General features: G+C 40.2%; 1 long non-coding RNA gene across 1 annotated transcript in view; it reads left to right on the top strand.

Annotated features, from left to right (window-relative positions):
• Positions 1-5,239: 5,239 nt before the first annotated feature.
• The window catches only part of LOC306642988, a 28,410-nt gene continuing 18,845 nt past the window's right edge, over positions 5,240-14,804 (top strand). The window contains exon 1 of the long non-coding RNA XR_013758767.1: positions 5,240-5,563. This is a non-coding gene — a long non-coding RNA (uncharacterized lncRNA). The remainder of the gene's footprint in view (positions 5,564-14,804) is intronic.

Raw genomic sequence — 14,804 nt, forward strand, 5'->3', positions numbered from 1 at the left:
TCTGGCTGTTTGCTATGCATCCACAGCCCATCTGTGCTTTTACTTTCCAAGTGGTCAAGCACAGTCCAAATAGTAAATGGAAGCCAGGAGTGGTGGTGCATGCCTGTAATCCCAACAACTGGGGAGGCTGAGACAGGAGGATGGGGTTCCACTTGCTAAGAGGCAGTGGAAGGACCCATCCCGAGTTATGGCACCATTATAAGGAATCCTACGGAAACCACACCAGACACGGGAAATCACATAAGGGAGTTTATTAAGCAAACAGAGTGTCTCCCTGCAGGGTAAGAGAGAAAATGAGAGGAAAAGAGAAAGGGTGCGCGCTAGACAGAGTGGAAAGCGAGGAGGAGAAAATGAGTCAGGGGGAGAGAAAAGCAAGAGAGAAAAGATGGCGGGGTAGCCACCCTTAAGCAGTTAAATTCTGTGGGGCTAACAGGGGACCAATAATGGAGAAGGATACTTGCAAGCTGACTTATGAACCAATAGCTAGCTAGGATGTTCACAGACTGACAGTAGTTGGAGGCGGGGAAATGGCTACAACAGAAAGGGTGGGGAGAGCAGCTTTGTACATTACACAGTCCACCTGTTTTTATCCCTAACACAGTACTACCCCTTGCTCTCATAAGAGGAGTTCCGAGTTACAATATACAGGACTGGCTAATTTTAAAATTGGGGTGGACAAAGGGAATGATTACAGTTAAAATGACTATAATTGGATCTCAAAATGACTACAACTGGATCTTATATCCCAATTAAGACTAAATACTATATTTTGAAAATGGACCACCAAACTTTCTGTTTCTCATAGACAGGATCTCACTAAATTGCCTAGGTTGACCTCAAATTTGTGATCCTCCTGCATCACTGAGATTACAGGTTTGTACCACTGTGCCTAGCAAATGTCCCCTTCTTGAAAAGCCAGTTTCATACTATCCTTAAGTAGGTTCCAGGGGCTTTTCCTGAAACAAAACTCAAGAACTTTGTTGTTTAAAATTTATGTCTGAGCCAGGCATAGTGGCATACACCTCTAATCCCAGTGACATGGGAAATTGAGGCAGAAGGATCATAAGTTCAAGGCCAGCCTCAGCAATTGGCTGAGACCCTGTCTCAAAATAAAAGACAAAATATATATGTACAATATATACTTTAAATAAAATTTATTTTTAAAAAATGTATAGACTTACTATCCTAAGAGAATTGTTTTGGAGTTGGGGGTGTAGCTCAGCAGTAGAGTTTTTTTTTTGGGGGGTGGGGCAGGCACTAGGGATTGAACCCAAGGACACTTAACTCCTGAGTCAAACTCTCAGCCCTTTTTATTTTTTATTTTGAGACAGAGCCTTTCCAAGTTGCTTAGGGCTTCACTAATCCTCCTGCCTGAGTCTCTGGGATTATAGGCATGTGCCACAGCACCCAGTTAAATAAGTAAATATTTTTTAAATTGTTATTTTTATTTATTTATTTATTTTTTTGGCTGTGTTGGAGATTGAACCCAGAGCCTTGTGCTTAACAGGCAAGCACTCTGCGAACTGAGCTATATTCCCGCCCTGTTTTTATTTCTTATCCTTTGTCCATTTTTGCCTATGTGATATTTTTCACATAGCTGTAATCATAAAATGAATATTATTTTGTGTTCTGCTTTTTCTTAATAGACATGTGTACCCAAAAATCATAAACACTTTTCATGTTTCTGTAAGCTCGAGGGCAAGGGCTGGTGGCCAGACAAAAGCAGGCAGAAAGCAGCAGAAGCAAGCTTTATTGGAATTTGGCTCTCCGGTGAAATTCCCAGCCCCCGGGGGTACAGGTCAGGATGGAAAGCCAGAGAAAATCGCGCATGGCCCGACTGCCCATGGTCTTTATAGACCAGAATAGGTGGGGGGTTCTTCTGAGTGACATATAAGACTCTGGAGTTTATCTGTCCCTGTTCGATTGGTCGCCGTTTGGCACGCTGTCCACTGCCTCAGTCATTTTGCTCTCTTCATGCAGCCACTCAAGTCCCAACCTAACAGTTTCTACATGTTCTTCATAATCATTTTTACCTGGACTTTTGTACCTCTCTTGTGTCACTACCAGAACAAACTATGGTCCAAAACCACTGCCTGGCTTCTGTGCCTGTAGGCTATTGGCACTGAAGCAGGTTGCACAGTGAGAAAAAGGATAATAAGTTATTATCATTTTTAATAGCTGCATACTATTCTGTTGAGGTTTCAGCCATGTGGATGAGAAAAGGATTAACTGCTGGAGGATGATGTTGGCTATAAATCAATTAATAAACCCATAAACATCTAATCAATAAACATATGAGAGCCAACACTCTTTTCAAATGAGAGGGGGTGTGATGGACCAGGCTATACCAAATCTGGCCTTTAACAAGATGGAGTAGCCCAACTCTCCTTTGTTTTATAGTCACACAGGTAAAAGGGCCCAGACCAGGAGGGAATTCTTCTGTGATGGACAGGATGGGGTGGAGTTAGGGAAGCCATTTGCTCAGGGAAACTATCATATAACCAGACAATAAACCACTCCCACACAGGGCCAACTGATCCCCGGTGATATGAAACAGTCCCTCATGGCTGCCAGTTCCTGGGAGTCAGGCCTCAGTGTCCCATGGCTCAACCATGTCTGATTCTGCTAGATGTGGATGACTTCCCACACTATTCCATTGGTTTATGTGCTCTAACTTAACAATTTACTTATTGTTGAGAACTTTTACTCTTACAAATCATGCTACAATGAACATCTTTCATATATATGTATATAACTTTTATTTCTGTTTAATTATTTCCTCAGGGCTTATTCCCTTGAGAGGGATTGCTGAACTTCAGGGTGTGAACAATGTTATGGCCATTGAAATATGCTGCTGTTATGCGATTCAAAAAAGGTTTTGTGGGATCTCATTGTCACTTTCAATGGTTTATCTCTAATACCTAAAGATCAGTTATATTATGTGAGAAGATGCTAGGAATATTGTACACAGTTCTCTAGCCCCCAGTGGCCTAAAGTCTTCATTGTAAACATATAAAACACTAGATAATCTTTATAACACCTAATTTAAAGATGAACTAATCAGTCTCTCATTTATAAATTAGGGAACTAAGATACAACTCATTAGTATCAAAGCCACAGTTAGGAACTAGGTTTCTCAGCTACTAGCCCAGAGTTTTTAGACTAAACTATGCCCATTTCTTTAACAGTACTCCAAGCTTAGAGGACATGCTAAGAAAATTTTTTATTTATTTATCTATTTTTTAGGAAAAGGACAAAAGTTTTATTGCTTTGCTAGCAAAGGAGAAACACGGGGGACTTCAGTCCCAGAGGCTGTGATTCTACCCATCAGCAGAAACAGGGGGCTTTTAAAAGGTGATTCAGAGAAAACAAGATTAGGGAGGAGAGATCAGGAAAGAGAAAATCTGGGAAAAGAAGATCAGAGAGGAGAAGATCAGGGAGAAGAAAGTTGAGAAAAAGAAAAAAAAAACATGTAAGTGAAACAATGGACATTTTTTTAAGCTGTCTGAGGTCACCCTCCCAGTTATCTTAACTCCCTAAGGTCACCCTCCCAGTCATCTCAACTCCCTAAGGTCACCCTCCCAGGATGGGAACAAAGCCCTTAAAGCTGTTCTAAGAAACAGCCCCAAACAGAGAATAAAAGGGTAAATTGAGCCAGATAGCCAGATAGTGATCAAACAATGATTACCAGAAACTATTGACCAGAATCTACGCCCTGTTGTAAAACATTGTGAAACATGTTGTATGTTATCAGTAAACCCAGACCCCCCTTTGAAATTTCCCGGCATGTGCGACCCCTCCCAATGTGTGGTTTCTGCCTTTATAAACCTACAAGATTTTCTGCTAGGGACTCGACTCCTCGAGTTGGGTCCCAGCGCGCTGGAATAAACACCTCTTGCGGTTTGCATCAAGTGACGCCTCCTGCGGTTGATTGGGGTTGCCGTCCATCCATGGGACAGAGTTGGGGTTTCCTTTTGGGGGGGCCTTTCATTTGGGGGCTCGTCCGGGATAAGACGGCCCCCTCATCCGCGGAGTCGACCTTGGAGGTAAGAAGGGGTACCCCGAAGTTGTCTGTCTTTGTCTTGTGTTTTGTTAGTTGGTCTGGTTCTGTGAGCGCGCTTTCGGTTTCGGTGACTCGTGAGAGTGGCCGGACAGTGGCCGGTAGACGTGCCTGGGGGGCCACAGGTTGCGGCCCTGGGGGACGCCCTAAGGGTGGAAGGAGAGCCAGGGACGCCTGGTAGTCTCCGTCGGTAAGGGCGCTGATGGGGTTCAATTGGTGGATCAGAGATTGGCGCCCGTCTGTATCTGGTTCTGTTGTGTGTTTGTGGCGGAGGTGGAGGAAGGGTTGGAACAACTGGGGGGTTCTGGGCCCGGGCTACTCTCGGGTGGACCCCAAAGGTTCCTTCTCTGGACTCCCCCTCCCGACAGCCCTAAAGGGTAACTTAGCAAGTAGCTTCAGTCTCAAAAGTAATGAAAAATAAGGTCTCATAATTTTAACATCCAACCTGTCCGGATGAGATGGCTAAAATGCCTTAGACACAGAGTTTCTGTTAAAACCTGTTAGATCCTTCCAGATCTCAGTCAAGGCTTACATCGAAATATAAATAAAAGAAGCCTAAATGCTCAGTAGGAGACTGGTCTCAAACCCAGGGAAAGAAAAGGTAAAAAGAGTCTTTAAAACTCCAGCAAAGTAAATGCTATATTTTTAATTATATGTTTTTTTGAGCTCATGATTTTTTGATCAGTTCTATTTTTTATTCAACTAGAGTTTTTGAACATCTGTTACACTGCAATGGAGATTCACCTATAAAGTTACAAGGGCTTGATTTTATGTTATTTGTATGTTGTGCTGTCTGATGTCATGTTTTGTCTGTATCAAAACTGAGCGCTCCTAAAATTAAAATTTAAAAATGGATCCAGATACTTTTAATTCACATGATTTAAAAAAGGTTCAAATTGGGTAAACTAATAAGAGTAAAATGTCTTTGAAAATAACTTGCAAGTCTCTAGGTGGTCAAGCTAATAAAATATTGATGTTAATAAAATGTCTAATATCAATTGTTTCTAGGACTTTTCTTCAACAGGGAAGAGACAGCAAATACTGTTCAGGACACTTGTCTGATATCTTGGTTTTTTTCAGAATAAGTGAATTAGAGTTAACATGTATGTACTCTAATGTGTTTGTAGAGATATCTGATTAATTTACAAAGTCAAAATGCTAATTGTTAAATAACATTGAGTACTTTTAACTCCTAAAATTCCATGGGGTATCATACTTAAACATTATTGGTGTTTTCATAGGTTGGTAAATAAAAGGGTTTAAACTTGCTTTGTGTCATCACTAAACTAAAAACAAGGTTACTAAGAGTTATGTCCTAACAAGTGCAATTCTATATACAAAGGGTCCCAAAAGTTTCAACTGTGTTTCAATTAGAGTACTATAAACAAAAGAATATTTAATCTTATTAAAATAGAGTAATTTATCTAAATTCAGAAATTTCATAAGAGTTGTTTCAGAATGTGAACAAAAAGGTGTCAACGAATAGGAAAGAGAAAATAAAAGGTTCTGGGTATAGAAATATATTTAGTAAAAGGAAAAAGGAAATGTTTCTGGGTAAGAAAGTGCTTGTGTGATGAAATACATGAAGGTCTAAGTAAGTGCTAAGAACGTCTGTGTAAGTAAAGGGCAATTTTCAACAAGTTTGTGTGTAACTAAGTTGGTTATATGTATGTGAGACAGCTAAAACTATTGAAGGTTTGGTTCTGATATAAACCAAAGTTTAATCTATATGGTAGAATGACATGGTAAAATGACAAGGATTTGAAACACTAATTTACTCTTAACTTTGTGTCTATTAAGTTTTATTCTTTAGAACAATTAGTCTTAAAAATTGGGGTGTATACAATTATGGTTAAACAACTGTTATAGAGTATTGTACTTTGTTACAGAGTCTACATTTTTCTTTAAAAACTCAATTTGGTAAGATAAAAGTGTCAAGGTAATTGTGAAATGGTCACTAGTTGTATATTAAATGTGTTCATATTTTTCAGGACCACAAGTTTTTAAAGCAAGGAATTTATTAAGCTCTGCTATCCTCCAGATTAAACTTGTCTGTAATGGTAATCTTAAACTTATAAAGAGTAAATTTTATTGGGGATTTATTTCTATCATTTAATGTTCTATTATAGGACCTGCTATCAATAGGGTATGTGTAAAATTTGTTACTTTTTACACTGAGATAAAGAATTTCAAATGTAAATGTATTTCTAAACATTAGAGTCTGATTTGTTTAAAGGTTAATATTGTGAAATATGAAAGAAACATGAAAACATTTTGCCACTTAATCACAAAAGGAAAGTTAAAAAGCTCTCTCAGCCTTTCTTTGATTCATGTTTAGATACTATGTTAAATTGTGTTAATTATAAAGTTTATATAGACTCAGGAAACAGTATATGTAAACTACTTAATGATATTTAAGGAAGAAGCAAAGATTAACATCAGAATTAGAACACTTAAGATCTGTAAAGAGCCCTGCCTTACCTGAGATAAGGTTCTGCCTCCCACCTTACTGCATGTTAGAGTGACTCCAAAATAAGTCAGACTTCAGCTTATTTAAAGTTATAGTCAAAATATTGGTTCTTGTTGTAAAAGTACTGTGATCTCAAATAGGGGATAGAATGTGGTTCTCAATCGAAATTCAAGATAGCTATTATACAAGCTGAATATATTTTTACTCTTGCTAATTTCATTTTGTAAAACTGTTACCTGTTAATGTTTTGCAGAAGTAGCTGCTTCAAGAACATACAACCTAGGTAACTTGTGATAATAAGCCATCACCTATAGAATAGATAGTGGTAACTTCCAGTACTAATGCAGACTCCAGTTAGATAAAAGGGTAAATAACTGTAAAGTTATGGACATTAAAGTTAAAGCCCATTACTCTTAATTTATGACTGGTGAGACTGGCTTGCTGGATAATTAAGATCAAACTTAGAAATATGAGTTAAATACAGAGGTCAAGAAAAGTCCATATTTGGGTCTTGCCCTCAACATTAGCCTGAACCCAGGGAATAAGAGAACATCTCTAAGGAGCGTTGCAACTCTGGGTCACACAACCTCCTGATCAAGGAGATTGTTGAGACTAGAGGATGAAAAATCATCCAGTGCATCTGCTGCAGAGGAGGGTCATGGAAAAGGGGAAACATCCCTTGATGTTTCTAAAGGACGTCACCCCATCAAGAGACCCTGCCTAACCAAAGTCACTGGTGGAGCTAAGGAGCCGCTCTTAAGTTCTGTATGAGTGACCCCTGTGGGACTCAGCTGACTCTTTAACAAGACAGGAACCAGGTCAATTTGACCAGCTTGATCTTAGATACCCAGCAAAACAGTTAAAACCAAAATATAGCCATTCTTGGGCAATTAAAGGAAATAATAGTTAAATGTAACTTAAGATGTAGCCTGATAACTATCAGAGAAACTGCCAGAGTCAGAAGTTTTAGTCAGTTTAAGGCCTGCAGACCTTCCTAAGCTACACAGGTAGACTTAATCTATGTTTGCCAGTATGATTATCTATTTCTAAGTAACAGAAGTATAGAGATCTCTACTAAACACAGGTTATACCAATAAAGGGATATTTTACAAAATCAGATGACATTAAGTAGCTTAACTATATTTTTTGGGGACATCTATGGCAATGTTAAAGTCCCCAAATAAAGGCCTTGTCCTCTCCAGCCTTTGCTAGGCCTAGTTATGGGAACAATTTCTCAGTTCTTCCACCTCCTGGTGAGAGATTAACTTTTGTCATTTCATGATACTCAGTGGCATGTTTCAGATGCTGCAACATTTACTTTGTGCTAATCTCATTTCAGTACTCGTGTCTTTTTGTTCTTCTATCATAGAAGCAGCCACCCTCAGATGACTTTACAACCTGCTCTTCCCCAACCAGGCTTCTTCCTGGGACCCCTCGATTGACCCGATTTTTTAAAAAGGGACTCCAAACTGCTTCTCCCTCGCTGCCCCCATTCAGCTACGAAGCAGCCAGAATGACCAACGCACCTTTTCATTTCCTTAACAAGCAGTTATGGGTTCCTAAAGCTAAAGAGGGGAATGAAGCCAGAATTGGGAATAGGTAGTTAGTGTAGAAATAGGGGATCGGGTCAAATCGAGGAAATGAAGCCATGAGGTCATCTGCCTCTGCAAGTTGGAGACTGCCCCTGGAAGAATGGAATGTCAAGGATCTCCGGAGGCCATTGATTACCAAATTTACCTGCCTTTATCAAGGACTGTTTATCAAGGACTGAAAACAAGGGGCTGCTAATTGGTGGCCCGCCCCCTCGGCTCTTGCCTGCCTGAAATCGCCTAGTCACCTTCATCAGGGAAAGAATAAGTGCTGTACAGGTACTAATGCTCAGGCAATAATACCAGTCCCTCCGCCACGGAAATAGCTTTGGAGAAGAGTATATAGAGACAGAAGTTCCATGATTAGAACTTACCAGAAAAGAAAATGGGGAAATGAAAGAATGGACATTTTTTTAAGCTGTCTGAGGTCACCCTCCCAGTTATCTTAACTCCCTAAGGTCACCCTCCCAGTCATCTCAACTCCCTAAGGTCACCCTCCCAGGAATGGGAACAAAGCCCTTAAAGCTGTTCTAAGAAACAGCCCCAAACAGAGAATAAAAGGGTAAATTGAGCCAGATAGCCAGATAGTGCTCAAACAGAATGATTACCAGAAACTATTGACCAGAATCTACGCCCTGTTGTAAAACATTGTGAAACATGTTGTGTGTTATCAGTAAACCCAGACCCCCCTTTGAAATTTCCCGGCATGTGCGACCCCTCCCAATGTGTGGTTTCTGCCTTTATAAACCTACAAGATTTTCTGCTAGGGACTCGACTCCTCGAGTTGGGTCCCAGCGCGCTGGAATAAACACCTCTTGCGGTTTGCATCAAGTGACGCCTCCTGCGGTTGATTGGGGTTGCCATCCATCCATGGGACAGAGTTGGGGTTTCCTTTTGGGGGCCTTACATAAGTTTCAAAACCAAAAGGGATATAGTCAAAGAGTCAAGTGAACCCCTGTTACATACAGGAGGAGGTACAGAGTCAGGGTCAAAGAACTGGACAGGAGTGGCATTTGGGATCACAAAAGGCTCCCCACAGGAATGCATTCCACCAGGGCTAAACAGCCAGGATGGCATCAGTTCTGCTGACAGCCAAAATGCTGAGGCAGATCACCTCCACCATGGCTACTGGAACCTGGGCCCAGCAGCACAGGAAGGGAGTGAGGCCTGAGGCAAAATGAATGAGTCCTCAGGAGAGAAAGGCAATCAGGGCGGATGAGGAAGGAAGACCGAAAGTGAAAAAGAAAAGGCAGGAACTTAGTTGACTGGGAGAGGAGATAGGTCCACAAGAGAAGGGAGCCCCAAGCCGGAAAAACAGGGAGATAAAAAGGAAGGGATTGGTGAACTCTAAGACTTCTACCTGAGCTGAGACGCAGGGCAGCTGAAGTCAGCTAGACCCTAGCAACAAATTAAGAAAATTTTTAAAAATTGTTATTTGCCCAACTCTAAGAAATCTCCTTTACTGTCATTTCTTTACAATCTCCTCCCTAGCTTTGCTTTTCCTCTAATCCATTTCACTTGTGAAAAAGCAAAGTGTTGACTGATTGGAGGTTTTCCTGTTATCCCCTTCATTCTATATCCTATAATTCTTATAGGATATAGAATAATTCTCATTCTTATCCTATAATTCATTCTCATCCTATAATGAAAAAATCGCCACTCAATGAATGGTTACAATAGGAAATAGGAAGAGCAACTTAAGAATCTGAACAAATTTTGGTCATTCTTTATATTTCTCCATAGTGCCTCATATAGTTTGGGAAGGGATTGTTTGTGTGTTTGTTTGTTTTCTTTTTTCAGAGTAGGTAATCAATAAGAATTGGTTTAATTGTAGGTGTTTTTTCAGTAATTGAGTAATCTGTCAGTTAAAAAGTTAAATGCTTTAAAACTTTGTGGAAAATTATAATAATAGACTTTTTAACTTTTTTTAAGATGATTTTTTTTTTTTTTTTAGCTGCTAAAGGACCTTCACTTATTTATATGTGGTGCTGAGAATCAAACCCAGTGCCTTTCACATGAAAGGCAAGTGCTTTACCAAGCAACAACCCCAGCACAACTTTTTAACTTTAAAAAAAGAAGTTTTTGATTACCAGTAGTCCATCAATCTACCTGTTTTTCTAAAGTTTTCTGCCACAGTGATACAGTGGCTTTATTACTTGTTTGGTTTGTGTTTTCTGCTTTTTGTTTTGGTTTTTTTGTTTGTTTGTTTTGGTTTTAGTTTTTTTTTTTTTTTTTTGCTACAAATTAATAAATGGATTCTCAACATAAATTCTGCTTGTTATTTTCTGCTTTCTGCTATGTCTTTTTTGCCTAAATAAAAACAGTCACAACAAACTGCCACATAAACCTCAATTACCATGAGATCAACCTAGTAGGAATGCGAGCTGCAGGAGGTTTTGATAGGAAAAAAAAAAAAAAAAAAAAGGCATTAGAGTCAAAGAGAAAAGTATGAGCCCCTTCAGGATCTGACTCCAAAACAGGATTCAGAGATTCAAAGGTAGACCAGAGGCTGTGGGTAAAGTAAAATGTTGTTATGAGTAAAACACTGTCAAGGATGAATGCAGTTAAGACCCAGATTATTTTTCTTGTACAAGTTAAAAGCATGCTTAGTTGCCATCATCCTTAAATACAGCAATATCAGTCTGTTAGTGCTGCCATAACAAAATTAAAAAAGACTGAGTGGCTTAGTTGAAATTTATTATCTCACAATTCTGGATGCCAGAAGTCCAAGCCCTCAGTGTTGTCAGTTTAGTTTCTTCTGAGGCCCGTTTCCTGGTTTGTGGATGGGCACCTTACTGCTGTGCCCTCACATTGTTGACCCTTAGTCATATATGTGACCCAACCTCCTCTTTTTATAAAGACACCAAGTGCATTGGATGAGCACCCACCGTGATGATTTCATTTAACCTTAATTATCTCCTTAAAAGGCCCCATCTCCAAATGAAGTTGCATTTGCAGGTACTGAGGAGTTAGAACCTCCACATATCAGAACACTGGTCCACTTAAGCTTTGAATATAGCTCTCGCTGTTCTGCCACTGCAATTTATTTATTTATTTTTGCAACTTATTTTTAAAAGCAGACATGTTTCTTTCTCTTCCTCTCTCCCCGCTCCTCCCTAATCTCTCCCCTTCCCTAATCGCAGGGAAACAGAAGTACCTTTTTTCCCATCCTAGACAGAGTTCTCTGTCCTTGAGTACACACCCCACCATAGGAATGAAGTAATCAGATTTTGCAGATGCACCAGAAGATCTCAGAATAACTACCTCCCAAGTTAACAAGTGAATTACAACCCCAATGGAGAATGTAGCCTTTGAATCGCCTCTTCAAAAGCCCCCTGTTCCTGCTGATGGGCAGAATCACAGCATTTGGGACAGGAGTCCCCTGTGTTTCTCCTTTGCTAGCAAAGCAATAAACCTTTTCCCTTTTTCTCAAAACTGTGTCCTTGTTATTGAATTGGCATCAGGGACAAAGACCTAGCTTTCCAGGTGGGACCCATGAGCAGCTCCCACTCCAGGTTTCTTGGCAGGACTGGCTCTCCAAGGAACCCCACTTCCATGCTGAGAATGCAAGGTGGCTGGCAAACTTGTTGAGAGCCAGTTGAAGGAGAGTTAGGAGATGGGTGAGTTTGCCTCAGGTGGCAAACTGAGATGTTCCTGTGAGTAAGGGGAGCGACTGAGGAACATCCAGCAGCTGCGGAAGCTCCTTTTGCTTCAGGGGAACTCCCGCCTTCTCTTCCTGAGTTGTACAGGTTGCTCCAGCATGGTCCACTGTGAGAAAAAGGAAACTGAACTCAGGAAAGTCCGCGAAAACCTTGGCCATCTCGTAAGTCCCCTGGTGTGCCTGCCGAGACCCTTGATTCTACACTCTGGTTCCTCTTTGTGGGGACATCTGTGGTGCCATTGGGTGTAGGAGTCATGGTTAAGCAGGATTCAAGAACCTAGGGATATTTACTCCCTTCTGGTGTATTCTAGGTTCTCATTTGTTTTTTGGTCTGGGTTTGGAATTCCCTCTGGTTGTCTGCCTGTGTTTTTGTTTGTTTACATCTGTTACTGCCAATATTAAGGACATAGCCAATACTACATTGATCCTGTAAGTAGTCTCTTGAGAAAGGTCTTGGCTGTTCCGTTTTAAAGGTTCCCATCTATCGGTCATGGTTTTGGGGTTCCTCTCTGGTTTTCTCTCTCTGGTTTTTCTTTTGCAATTGGAATTGTTCTATCAGAGATAAAGTAAGTTGAAGAAAGGGCCACCTATAATGTAAGCCTGTCTAGGATGTTTTTACTTTAATGATCTGAATAGCTTTTGAAATAGTTTTTGAATAGCTTTCTGGATTATTATACAATCTTGCAGTTGGAGTTGGTCTGTCAAGGTAAAGTGGAAGAAATTTGTATTTGCAGGTCTATCTGTTTTAAAGGTTCCTGTCAGTCCCAGTTTGGTTATCCTCTCGTGTTTGGTTGTTGTTTTTTTTTTTTTTTTTTTTTTTTTTTTTTTAATCTGTTACTGGCACTTTAAGACATGGGCCATGCTGCATTGATGGTACCTGTAGTCTGTTGAGTAGTGAGATCTTGGCAGAGTGGGTTACCTATAGGTATAAAGAGAAAGACAGTTTACTGTAACACAATCGGCCTTTTAATGGTTTTTCTGGATTATCTTGAAGTTTGGTCTGTCAGGTGTAAAGTATACAAAAAGAGATTCTGTATATACAGGCATTATACAGTTGAATAATAAGGGGTCTGAACAGTCAGGAACTAAGTTGAAGCTGCTAAAAGTCACTGCCTGTGGTTTGCAAAATAGCAGAAAACCAGAAAGAAAGAGTTTGAAAATAAGATTTAAAGCTTTAAAACCCAGTGCTGGCACTCCTAACACTTTCTCAGTCTGGTCCTAGGCAATGGCAGAGTCATCCACTGTGGGTCAAAGACATTAACTCTAAGCTGGGAGGAAAAAACTCCCAGAAAACCTGCCTGGGCTGAGAAAAAATGGCCAAAGAGAACCTGGCCTCATGGCCTCTGTCTTGCCTTCTAGTCCCTTTTGCCCTGGGGGGTGGATGCTGCTGGCCACAAGGATGTGGCAGTAGATTCCAGCACTGTTAGTTTATGACCTGGGGACAGGAATAGTCTCCCCTTTTAAGAACTGACAGGACACCCCATTTGACCAGGGAATATTCATCACTGGAGCAAAGCAAGTTGTCTTACTTGTAATATTATCCCATCAAACTTAATGCATGGGGAGACTGCAGAATGAACAACTGCAACCCAGAAAAGAAAAAGACAACAATAGAGGCCAACCTGTTGCTTCGTAGGCAGGCTCTGCAAAAGGATCTTAAAGGAAATCTAAGAAAGGAATGGAAAGCGCCTCCTCTGTTGCATATCAATATGCCTAGTATAAGAAAAAGTCCCCAAAAGAGACTCTGGTTACAATTGACAGTGGGGAACTCACTTAAAGTTGATGGCATTGTGATAATGATAAGGGAGACAGGTCAGGCTCAAAAATATCCTGCGCACCAACCCCTTAAATGCAACCTGGGAGTAAAAGATCAAGGTACAGTTTTTGTATGTGCTTGATTGTCTAACACTGTCCTGGGATGAAATTTGTTGTGTAAATTAAATGCACAGGTAACATTCATAAGGATTGTTTCAGAATACAAATATTTTTAAAATTTTTATTAGTTCTTTTTATTTATACAAGACAGCAGAATGTATTTTGACATTATACACACATGAATTATAATTGTATATGATATGGAGTTAGACAGGTCATGTATTCGAATATGACCATAGGAAAGTTATGTCTGATTCATTCATTGTCTTTCCCATTTCCATCCCCCATTCCTTCCCCACTCTGTCCAATCTGGGGAACCTCTCCCTCTCCCCTCAGCACTATTGTGAGTCAGCATCTGCATATCAGAGAGCATTCAGCCTTTGGTTTTGGGGGGATTGGCTTATTTAACTTCCAGTTCCATCCATTTACTGGCAAATACCATAATTCCATTCTTATTTGTGGCTTCATTATATTCCATTGTGTATATGTACCACATTTTCTTTATCCATTCTTCTGTTGAAGGGTACCTAGATTGGTTTCATAGCTTAACTATTATGAATTGAGCTGCTATAAACATTGATGTGGCCACATCACTATCAAGGAGTTGGTATTATTGGGTCAAATGGTGGTTCCATTTCAAGTTTTCTGAGGCAACTCCTCACTGCTGCTTTCCAGAGTACTTGCACCAATTTGCAGTCCTATGAGCAATGTAGGAGTGTGCCTTTTTTCCCCACACCCTCACCAACACTTCCTAATACTTGTATTCTTGGTAATTGCCATTCTGGTAGGATCAAGATGAAATATGTAGTTTTGTTTTGTTTTGTTTTGTTTTGTTTTGTTTTGTTTTGTTTTCTGGTAGTGGTGCTGGGGATTGAACCCAGGGCCTTCTGCATGCTAGGCAAGCACCCTACCAACTGAGCTCTATCCCCAGTCCCTCAGTATAGTTTTAATTTGTATTTCTCTAATTGCTAGAAATTTCAAACATTTTTCATAGGCCTGTTGGCTGATCATCTATCTTTGTGAAGTGTCTGTTCAGTTCCTTTGCCCATTTATTGATTGGGTTTGTTTTGTTTTGTTTTTAGTGTTAAGTTTTTTGGGTTCTTTATATATCCTGGAGATTAATGGTCTGTCTGAGGGGCAGATGACAAA

This window comes from Sciurus vulgaris (assembly GCF_902686455.1).
Source record: "Sciurus vulgaris genome assembly, chromosome: 1".
Taxonomy (NCBI): Eukaryota; Metazoa; Chordata; class Mammalia; order Rodentia; family Sciuridae; genus Sciurus; species Sciurus vulgaris.